Source organism: Nicotiana tomentosiformis, chromosome 11 (assembly GCF_000390325.3).
Source record: "Nicotiana tomentosiformis chromosome 11, ASM39032v3, whole genome shotgun sequence".
Taxonomy (NCBI): domain Eukaryota; kingdom Viridiplantae; phylum Streptophyta; class Magnoliopsida; order Solanales; family Solanaceae; genus Nicotiana; species Nicotiana tomentosiformis.
Window position 1 is genome coordinate 11,796,525 of NC_090822.1, and position 11,907 is coordinate 11,808,431.

Below are 11,907 nucleotides of genomic sequence, written 5' to 3' on the forward strand. Positions count from 1 at the left end.
GCCGGAATCCGATTTTGGAAATTTGAACAGCTCCGTTATGTCATTTATGACTTGTGTGCCAAATTTGAAGTCATTCTCGATTCTTTTAATATGTTTTGGCACGAGATTTGCAAATTAAAAGTTTAAAACTCAAAGTTCGAATCGGGGTGTGAATTATAATTTCAGTATTGTTTGACGTGATTTTAGACCCCGAGTCAGTCCATATTATGTTACGGGACTTGTTGGTATATTCGGACGGGGTCCCGAGTACCCCAAATGTGATTCGAATCGAAATCGGAACAAGAATTGGACTTGGGCAAAATCTGAAATTTTGGGTTCTGGTGTAACCGCACCTGCGGATTTTTGATCGCAGGTGCGAGCTCGCAGAAGTGAGCCTTCCATCGCAGATGCGGGACTGGGCTGGCCTGGGGTCTTCGCAGGTGCAGCCTTTTTGCGCAGAAGCGGATGTCGCAGGTGCGACAGGAGTGTCCGCAGATGTGGAATTTCACCTGGCAGCCTGGCATCGCAAATGCGAGCTTTGTCTCGCAAATGCGGAACTTTTTTCCGCAGATGCGAAAATGATTGGGCAGAGCCCATAAATTCGGAAGTCGCCATTTTTACTCATTTTTGAGTTTCAAGTCTCGGATTTGGGCTATTTCAAGGGGGATTTTCACGACTTTGAATTGGGTAAGTGTTCTTTAACCAAAAGTAATTATATTTCACAAATCCATGTCTATATTCATCATTTATTTCGGATTTAGATGGAAGAAATTGGAATTTTTGTAAAACTTTCCAAAAACAAAAAAAATTAGATTTGAAGGTCCATTTGATATCGGAATTGGACAAATTGTATATGGTTGAACTTGTATCGGAACGGGTGTTCGGATATTTTGAGTTTTTTCGGGATTTGAGATGTGGGTCCCACTGTCCAATATTTTAATGAATTTCGGATTTTATCCGGAAAATGTGTAAATTCATATGGAATTAATTCCTATGATTCGTATTGAATATATCGAATTGTTTGTGAATAGATTTGAAGCTTTCAGAGGCAAATTTAAAAGGAAAAGTTGTGGTTGAATAATTGATCGAAATTTGCAATTCAAGTTAAGTGTCGGGGTTAACCTTGACTTGAGGGAATAGAACCCTTAAATTATTTGTTATGTGAATTGCATGTGAACGACGTATAGGCGAGGTGACAAGTGTCTATACGTCGTCAAATTAATTGTTTGCCTGCTTACTTGAAAAATCATAAATTATTTTTAATCATAAATTAATTATTATAATAATTATTTCTCTCTTATTCTTTGTCACATATTAATTCTTGAATTCCCGCATTAATTGTTACATGCTATTTGAATTATGTATTTTAATTGTTATTTGACATTTAGCATATTAAATATTAAACTGCCTATTTTCTCCCTGATTTCTATAATAATTTGCTATTTGTCATTGTTTGTTTCATAATTAAATCATAATTATTGTATGCTTGTTGTCTAATAGTTTTATATTAATTGTCGCATTTATCGGGAAAATTTCTTCTATAGGAATTGGTAAATGAATATGTTGGAGGAGTGGGTTGCACGTCGCAACAGAATTGACTGAAATGGATATATATTGGAGGATCGGGTTGCACGCCGCAACAGACTTATTATAAAGTCAATATTGGAGGATTGGAGGATCGGGTTGCACGCCGCAACAGACTTATTAGAAAGTCAATATTGGAGGATCGGGTTGCACACCGCAACAGACTTATTAAAAAGTCAATATTGGGGGATCGGATTGCACACCGCAACAAACTTATTTAAAAGTCTATATATATACTTGATTGAAATAAATATATGACAAACTTGATTAAAAGGTATATATTGTGAGAGCGGGTTGCACGCTGCAACAGAATTGGTTGAAATAATAATGGATTATGACTGCTGGGTTGGCTTCAATTATTATAAATGAGTTATCTGATTTATTTTTATTATTTGTGGTTGTTATTAATATTGCGTACAGGTTAATGTAAGTGAACCGCCTTAGCCTTGTCACTATTTTGTCTAGGTTAGGCTCAACACTTACCAGTACATGGGGTCGGTTGTACTGATACTACATTCTGCACTTCTTGTGCAGATTTTGGAGTTGGTCCCAGTGGCGTACCATAGACTTGCTCGGATTTCAGCTATTCGGAGGAGACTTGAGGTATAACTGCATGGTGTCCGCAGTTCTGAAGTCCCCGTCTATTTTACTTTAGCTGTGTGTTTATTTCCAGACAACTTATTTTTATTCAAACCTTTATTTGTATTATTGTAGAAGCTCGTGCACTTGTGACACCAATTCTGGGATGGTATTTAGACACCGTTGTTTTTGTGGGTTATTCACTGTATTTCAAACGTTGCTTCCGCATTTGTTTCTTTGATTATTAATAATTTAAAGATTGTTTAAAAATTGGTTAATATTATTCTAATATTGGCTTACCTAGCAAGTGAAATGTTAGGCGCCATCACGGTCCGAAGGTGGGAATTTTGGGTCGTGATAGTTGGTATCAGAGCACTAGGTCACATAGGTCTCACGGGTCGGGATTGCCCGTCTGCAGTAGGCCATATTGGCTTTGTATTACGCTTGGGCTGAAGGAGCCCCTCCGGAGTCTGTACACATCCCCAGTGAGCGTAGATGATTATGTATATTCAGGATGGAGTTCTCAGGGCATGAACTTGCCTTACTTATTTGTATTGTAATGAGTTTACTTGGACATGGATCTTGTCCGTATCATTTATATTTGGGGATGAATTATCCCAGGGCTGGATTGGCCTTATACTGTACTAGGTGACTGACTGTCAGTCGATGTGTATTTATATACGGATTGGAACACCCCTGGGCTGGATTGGCCATAAATAGTACCGAGTGACCGGATAATTTGTGACCAGTATTTATATGAGGTCTTTTTACTGAGATGTCATATTCTTCATATCATGCAGTATTGATCTATTTCACTTGTATTGAGTTTAACTGTTAAATTTGAAAGCATGTCTACGTTTTGTACCATTATTTATACTGGACTGTACCTGCAGAGCTCGTCATTGCTTTCATCCCAGAGGTTAGTCTTGTTACTTATTGAGTTAGTTGTACTCATACTACACTTTACACCTCAGGTGTAGATCTAGGTGCTCTCGGATACGACGATTATTAGAATTCAGAGTTCTTTCCGTTGGAGACTATCAAGGTAGCTGCTTGAAAGGCCACAAACTTGATTCCTTTCCTGTTTAGTTATTGTATTGTTCTATATTTCAGACAGTGATTTTTACCAGTCAGACTTTGTATTCATTTAGATGCTCATGTATTCAGTGACACCGGATTTTGGGAGTGTTTATATATGTATTTAATCATTTTGTTTTTAAACATAAAAGATATGGGAGTTTATTGAGATTGTCGACTTGCCTAGTATTGAGATAGGCGCCATCACGACAGGTGAGATTTTGGGTCGTGACAAGTTGGTATCAGAGCTCTAGGTTACATAGGTCTCACGAGTCATGAACAGGTTTAGTAGAGTCTTGTGGATCGGTGCGGAGACGTCTGTACTTATCTTCGAGAGGCTGTAAAACCCTTAAGAAAATTTCACTTTCTTGTATTCTATCGTGCAGAATTGATTCAGCTTGAAACATAACTCTTTGAATTCCTTCCACGCATTCGTGTGCGCATGTGAGTGCTCAGTATCAGTTGTGCATCGTTGGCTTGTGATTCCATGAACGAGGTTCGAGATGTGTATTTTATGTTTTGGTGATGGGCCAGTCTGGAGGACTTGAGGCTAGGGTTAGATCGCAGCTTAATCTCGATAGCTTCAGTTGTAACGTGTACATTTTGACTCATATGTCTGGTAATGTCCCTACGAGTGGAATTTGTGGCTCGATGAGCGGTGGAAGTGACTATATGATGAGTATGATGTGAATGTGGCATGTGTCAGATGGGTTGAATGTGACGAATAAAGTTTTCTTATGACTTAAGAGTTTGCTATTGGGTACTTAATTTCTGACTTGATTTGACGTGTAGTCTCGAGTTATGAGTGTATTGAAGGATCGTTCATGTTGTTAAATTGTGGGACAAATTAAATTCTCATGTCTTGTCAATGAGTTTGGACTCAAGAAGAGTAAGTGATTGTGTAGTAATTGTGGTTGCGAATGGGCATTTCTAATGTTGATGGCTTGAGAAAGATGATCTTCGAAGAGGCTTAGAGTCGGTAATATTTTATTGGTTCAAGCGCGACAGAGATGCATTTTGATTCGATGCAACAGTTGGGTAGCAATGTATGAGGGAAGACATGACGGGAAGTGTTTCGCGGTGGTTGAAGTACTAGCAGGTCAAGTAGGAGAAGTAGAGGTTGAGAAGTTGCTTAAAGGAGATGATTTAACCAAAGTAAGAGTGGAAGATTAGCATATGGATTCTTTGGTAGGGTAGTCGCGCGCATTGAGGAAGTGTAGAACGGTTTGGAATCGTGATAGAATGTGATTTGGCCTACAGAATTTATTTGGAGTTATGGTTACTGTACAAAGAAAAATTGAATATGGCAGAAAGGAGTTTGTTTGAAATGAAGAGGGATGTGAAGATTTGATTATCGTTTCAGGCACAATATGACTTGAGTTTGGAAGGTATTGTTGAACTTTCAGTTTATGTCAATAGGGAAAGTGCAGACTTATACAAATGGTGGGCGAGCATGAACTCAAGAGAATTTACTGATTACGTGATTGTTGCACCCAGTGCAACGTCGTTGGAAGATGTTGGTAAGGAATTCCACATGTGGGTTATCTCTTGTGAGCAATTAGCGGTGACGTGATGTTGATGAAACTTCTGCGAGGAGTATTACTTGCTACCCGGTAAGAGGTCGAGTGCGTGACTGTGGCTGGTGATTCAGAATGTTCATGAAAAGCTTAACAAAAGACTTCGAGAAGTCTGGCGGGTTAACAGTGAGAGATCATGGTAATTGATAAGGAGAAATCCTTGCAGATTCTAAGTTTATATAATTGCAGCTTTAAGATAAGTGGGAGAGCCTGCTATTGACAATTTGATTTCATGGTTATGTGTTAAATTTTAGTTTTGGTCAGAAACATACTTGTGGATCAGTTATAACTTACAGAGATGGAGATCGAGGATGACTCGAGTATGGAAATTCCTGAATACGGGTTATATGGCACTTTATAGAAATACGGAAATCATGGAATGATTAAATTGTTATTTTGAAGAACGTAGTGCGCACAGAGTATGCATTTGATTGGTGGTGTTAAGGCATGGTTACTTCTTTGGGAGTTGTTGTGCTAATGGAACTTGTGTCTTTCGGCCCGTTTGGGCGGTGCAATTTAGATTTGAGCAAAGTGGGTGACTCACGAGAAAATTCTAATGGGTTTGAGAATTATATATAGCAATTAAGAATGTTTCCGGACTTGTGTATGGATAAAATCTGAGATTTGCATTTGAAGGTGTCAGGACTTGCGGTAATTTTGTATGACTATGGATTCTACATTTCAGTATAATAAAGGAATGAGGAACAATTTTAAATTCACATAAGGTATTTCAGAGTGAGTGTTACGGTTATGGTATTTATGGGGTAATTATGATGTTGTGAGACTTTACAGACATTTTGGTGGCAATATTCTTGGGTTTGGTGACCTGCATGGCTTGGTCGAGTTTGAGGGATTCAGTTCTGATAGCTTGGTTATGTGCAAATGGATTTCAAAGTATTCTTAATGGTTTCTACTATGGGTTGAACCGGGTATATTCTACCGGTGTAGGGAACGTATTGTGTATTATGAATTCCTCCTGTAAGGAAGCAAGATGAAGATTACTGAATGACCGGGTATGTAATTTGCTGGTTACCCAAAGTTGATAATGAGATTCTTGTGCTTGTCACATGATGGCATGATAGATGTGGTGTGTGGCGTGGGATTAAGATTTGCATGTACAAGGTGGCAGTTCATTCTTGAAAGGAAGATCACGAATTTTGGACAGAATGGTCAATTTCAGATAATTAGATGAATGTTATAACTGCTTGGTAATCCCTAAGAAGGGTGCGCATTTCAAAAGGCGCATTGTGTTTTGACTTACGGATGTTCATTGGTATTGCAGTACTCACCTGGTTGATAGAATGCTGATATTCAAATTATTGCTATGTGGCACGGAAGAATTATGAAAATATTCCTGGTGGGATGATCGTGCATGAAAGATGTGATAGTCATTCGAATGCTGGAGTTGTGATCAGTTATGATGGTTCATGTGTACTTATTTGATTGCTCATTTATGATATGCTTGGATTAGAGGCCTGTGACCATGCCAGGCGGATTAGGTTATTGGCACATGAGTTGTACGTGCAGATCCATATACTAATATTATTGGCACGTGAGTTGTCCGTGCGGGTCCAGATATTTATATTATTGACACGTGAGTTGTCCGTACGAGTGATGATCATGTGAGCTATAGAAGAGCTGGTTACTCTTATTAAATTCGTGTGTCTTGGTTTTACTATATATAATGAGCTTATACCATTGCAGTTGTGGTGGTGCTTGTTGAACTTGCAATACGGTTCTCTTCTTTGAGACATTTTTCATTTTTGGGTACACAAATTACGTTGTTGTGGCTTGAGTTATAGTGGTGTGGCTTGTCTGTGGGATAGTTGTGTTTAATAATATAAGGTCATTGGACCTAGAATGGGTACTATCAGGTTTGATTATAGTATATTCGGAAGGATAATATTGAAAGTCATCTTAGAAAGTGATTATGGTTCTGGTTGGGGCGAGAGAGCTCCATGACTTGTTGATCTAATAAGGGGTCATGAGATTCCGCGTGTTTCTGTCATTATAACCAGTGTACAAAGGTTTTAGAGCTAGGTTTTGTTTGATATTGGGTTTAATACTATTACCGGGTTACTTTGGAGTAGTTAATGTGATCGAAAATGGTGCTGCGAGCATGCGAGTTGTGTACTATGTTAAGTGATTATATCTGGGGTTATGGTTATGGCTATGGCTTGATACAACTTGTTCAGACTTATACGGTGTGTGAGATTTAGATCTTGGAAAGAATTCTGGGTGTTAGAAATTGGGCTCCAAGTTTTGGGCTAAGGTTAAATTAATGATTTTCACTTCTGATATGTTGTCAGGCCTATATAGAATAGGGTGACGTGGGATCACCCTAGGTATGTGCATGGTAAGGAGGAACAGTGATTTAAAGACTTAGGAACAACTCTTGGCACGTTCGAGGACGAACATATGTTTAAGTGGGGGAGATTGTAATGACTCGACCGATTGTTTTGAGCATTTACGCTCCTTTCAACTATTTGAAGTCTTGAATAACTTCCTACGAGGTATTATGACTTGTGTGAATTGTCGGTTTTGGTTTTAAGGTATTTCAGAGTTAGCTTGGAAGAATAAATTTCATGTTGGAAGCTTAAGTTGAAATAGTTGACCGGATGTTGACTTATGTGTAAATGACCCCGGAATAGAGTTTTGATAATTCCTATAGCTCCGTATGGTGATTTTAGACTTAGGAGCGTGTCCGGAAAATTATTTGAAGGTCCGTAGTGGAATTAGGCTTGAAATGGTGCAAGTTGAATTTTTGGGAAGTTTGACTGGGGGATTGACTTTTTGATATCAGGTTCGGAATCCAGTTCTGAAAATTTTCATAGCTCCGTTATGTCATTTATGACTTGTGTGCAAAATTTGAGGTCAATCGGAATTGATTTGATAGGTTTCGACATCGAATGTAGAAGTTGAAAATTCTTAACTTCCTTAAGCTTGAATTGGGGTATGATTCATGGTTTTAGCGTTGTTTGATATGATTTGAGGTTTCGACTAAATCCGTATGATGTTATAGGATTTGTTGGTATGATTTGACGGGTCCCGAGGGGCTTGGGTGTATTTTTTTTTGGATCATTGGTTGAGAGACTAGTAAGGTTAAGAAATTTGGGAGTTTGACCATGGTCAATATCGGGTCAAGATGACCTCTTTTCAGTATTTTGAGTGCGCTAGCAGGTCCGTAGCATATTTTTTATGATTGAAATTCATATATGGTTTGTGTCCGGGAGGTTTCGGATGGTTAACGGATCAAAATTTGGACTTAAACAGATGCTGGAAATTTCTGCTACTAGAAAAAAATCGAGGCCATGAAAAAACGAGGTCATGAAAAATCGAGGTCAGGATAAACCGAAGGCCAAGGACCGAGGGCCTGGACAGAACTATGAGTTATAAAGCAGGGGACTTCATCCCATTTTTCATTTTTGTCAAATTGGAGCTTGGGGAGAGGCGATTTTTGGGAGATTTTCAGAGAAAATATCGGGGTAAGTGTTTTTAACTCAATTATGGATAGATTACCCGAATCCATCATTTGTTTTCACCATTTAATTAGTGTTTTGAGATTGAAATTTGGAAAATTTTTAGAAATCTCATAGAAACGAATTTTTGAGATTTCGGTGTCGATTCGGAGTCGGATTTAAGTGAAACTGGTATGATTAGACTCGTAATTGAATGGGTTGTCGGATTTTGTGAGTTTTGCCGGATTCTGAGATGTGGGTCCCACGGACGATTTTTGGAGTGTAATTTCGGATTTTGATGGAAAATTAGCATTTTCTTATGAAATTAATTTTAATAAATTTTATTGACTGGATCAAATTATTTATGGCTAGATTCGAGGCATTTGGAAGCCAATTCACGAGGAAAAGGCATACCGGAGTAAAGAATTACACGATTTGAGGTAAGTAACACTTCTAAACTTAGTTCTTAGGGTATGAATCCCCGAATTTAGTATGATATAAATTGTTTGGAGGTGACACTCACGATAGGCGAAACAAGCATGTGGACGTGCACCATATAAATTGTGTCTTGAATAAATCCTGTGCAGTTGTAAGATTAATGAATCATGTTATTATCTGAACATTCTCTACGTATTAGGGAAATTGAGCCGAGACTCCTATTAAAGATCATGTTTAGGCTACGTGCCAATATTTTGGGACCCATGGGGTCGTGTTGCTGTTGAATTAATTGTTCAAAAATATACATTTCACACTCAGTATTAATTGTCCATTGTGAGGATATTTATGGGATTGAGCTGCGCAACGCAGCAGGCCACAATGACTTTATACATCATTATTATATGGATCGGGACTGCCCGCATGCAGCAGGCCTTATAGGCTTTACTATTTTATGGATCGGGGTTGCCCGTCTGCAGCAGGCCTTATAGACTTTGTTACTATACGGATTGAGACTGCCCGCCTGCAGTAGGCCATATTGGCTTTGTATTACGCTTGGGCTGAAGGATCCCCTCCGGAGTCTATACACACCCCCAGTGAGCGTAGATGATTATGTATATTCGGGATAGATTTCCCAGGGCATGAACTTGCCTTACTTATTTGTATTGTAATGAGTTTACCTGGACATGGATCTTGTCCGTATCATTTATATTTGGGGATAAATTATCCCAGAGCTGGATTGGCTTTATACGGTATTGGGTGACTGACTGTTAGTCAATGTGTATTTATATACGGATTGGAACACCCATGGACTGGATTGGCCATAAATAGTACCGAGTGACCGGATAATTTGTGACCAGTATTTAAGTGAGGTCTTTTTACTGAGTTGTCATATTCTTCATATCATGCAGTATTGATCTATTTCACTTGTATTGAGTTTAACTGTTAAATTTGAAAGCATGTCTACGTTTTGTACCATTATTTATACTGGACTGTACCTGCAGAGCTCGTCATTGCTTTCAGCCCTGAGGTTAGTCTTGTTACTTATTGAGTTAGTTATACTCATACTACACTCTGCACCTCGTGTGCAGATCCAGGTGCTCCCGGATACGACGACTGTTAGAATTCGGAGTTCTTTCCGTTGGAGACTATCAAGGTAGCTGCTTGAAAGACCGCAAACTTGATTCCCTTCCTATTTAGTTATTGTATTATTCTATATTTCAGACAGTGATTTTTACCAGTCAGATTTTGTATTCATTTAGATGCTCATGTATTCAGTGACACCGAGTTTTGGGAGTGTTTATATATGTATTTGTGAATTTCCTTCCGCTGAATTTAATCATTTTGTTTTTAAACATAAAAGATATGAGAGTTTATTGAGATTATCGGCTTGCCTAGTATTGAGATAGGCGCCATCACGACAGGTGAGATTTTGGGTCGGGACACTGGCGCACCCCACCAAATCTAGTTCAGATTTTTATGACCTTCTCACTTGTTAAGTTTTCATTTTTGTTTATATTTTTGTCGTTGATTTGGTACCGTTGAATATAAAATTGAAACGTTTTGAATCGGATATCATAATTCCCTCATCCTTTGAGAAGATTTCTTGTTTTACAATTTATGGTTTAAATTGATTTTTCCTACAACTTATTTTGTGAATGCATATACTTACCAAGTTACTTGGTTTTAGTATAACTTTTACAATGGACTTGGAAGAAATTAAAGTTTAAATGGCAATAGCATTAATTATTTAAACGTCAATTAAATTTAACAAGAGATGTGGTAGAATGGATGAGATCTCTCTAGATTTAACCAGAGGTTTCCGATTCAAGCCTTGAGAATGGAAAAATTCCTATTAGAGAATGGTTTCCTCTTAAATAAGCCCTACACAATATAATTATAGATTAATTGAGCCAATAAGTTCTGACTGCCAATCTTATTTTAATGCAAGCCCTTCTACCAGATTATTATCGAATTGGGTTCCTTTTGCAATTGATTTCCACAATAATTATGTAAATCTTTAGAGAATGATTGGTAATTTTTCGATTTTTCAGCTTTTTACACTTATGGTTTTTATTCTCTGACAACAATGCGCGGGTTATTGTGTCTTTTTATACCCGTAATGAACTGTTGATCTATTGTAATGTTGATCAAGTCATCTAATCATTAGACATGTATTATGTTATTTTTTCAATATATTATATATGCATATTTAAATATTTCTTTGATGATACTTGTGTTATTGGATCCTACGTTTTAGGTTTTTGCATTGTTATCTTTCACAAATCTTCATTTGTTTAAAATTTTCCGGAAAAAACCCGATGACGTTCAATTTCGGCCAAATGGTAGAATTGTAAAAATTTACTAGCACCTGGTAGCATTCTTACTATATCATTTATCACGTTTCATGATTAAAAGATACGCATTTTTATTTTAATTTTCATTTAATTTTTAATTGTTACAATTAAATTATTTGGTTTGATGTAAACATGGAAAAAATATTTACCATGGTAGAACAAACTTTCACATCACAACTCTTATTTTTTCTTGAAATTTCATCCTTGTCCATTAATTCAACGTGAAAGTTAGAAAGTTTGCATATAAAGTGAGAAGAGTTCGTACTCTCTTTTCCACCCTGTTGTGTCTTAACTCTTAACTCTTCAGGTTTGCATAAAGTGGATGTTCTCCAGCCTACAATAATACCACATCGAAAGCTAACAAAAAACAGAAGGGAGAGAACTGGTATAAAGGCGGCAGGCCGAGCAAAAAATAAAGCATACCTTTCTCGGCCTTTTGGCTAAGATCAAGTGTAGTATCTGTTTTTATCAGTTTAATATCTGATATGTGAGTCATTGACTCATACGATATTAACTCTATTTTTTTAGGGGGAGGACCCATTAAGGTAGCTTGCTACTTGGGCTCTCAAGCGTCGTTCATGCGTTGCACTATTGCAAGAGCCTGGTGCACCCCACCAAATTTAGTCGAAATTTCTTAACGGGCTTTGCTTTATAGTGCTTAATTATTATGTATTTTATACTTTAATTATACAATATTATACAAAAATTTACTGACTCAAAGTAATATACATCATGAAAGTGAAAAAAAAGGAAGGACATATTTATCTTCCAATCATGATCATGTGAAATACTTGGCAAAGACTCTTAATTTTAAACATTAGAGTAAACTAATTTATTATAATCCACTAGTTAACAAGTTGA

At 37.5% G+C, this 11,907-nt stretch overlaps 1 non-coding gene across 1 annotated transcript; it reads left to right on the forward strand.

The window, feature by feature from the left end:
- The first annotated feature begins 11,465 nt into the window (after positions 1-11,465).
- Positions 11,466-11,661, forward strand: LOC117276010 (U2 spliceosomal RNA). Its single transcript, XR_004506234.2, has one exon. It is a non-coding gene; the product is annotated as a U2 spliceosomal RNA (small nuclear RNA).
- The last annotated feature ends 246 nt before the right edge of the window (positions 11,662-11,907 follow it).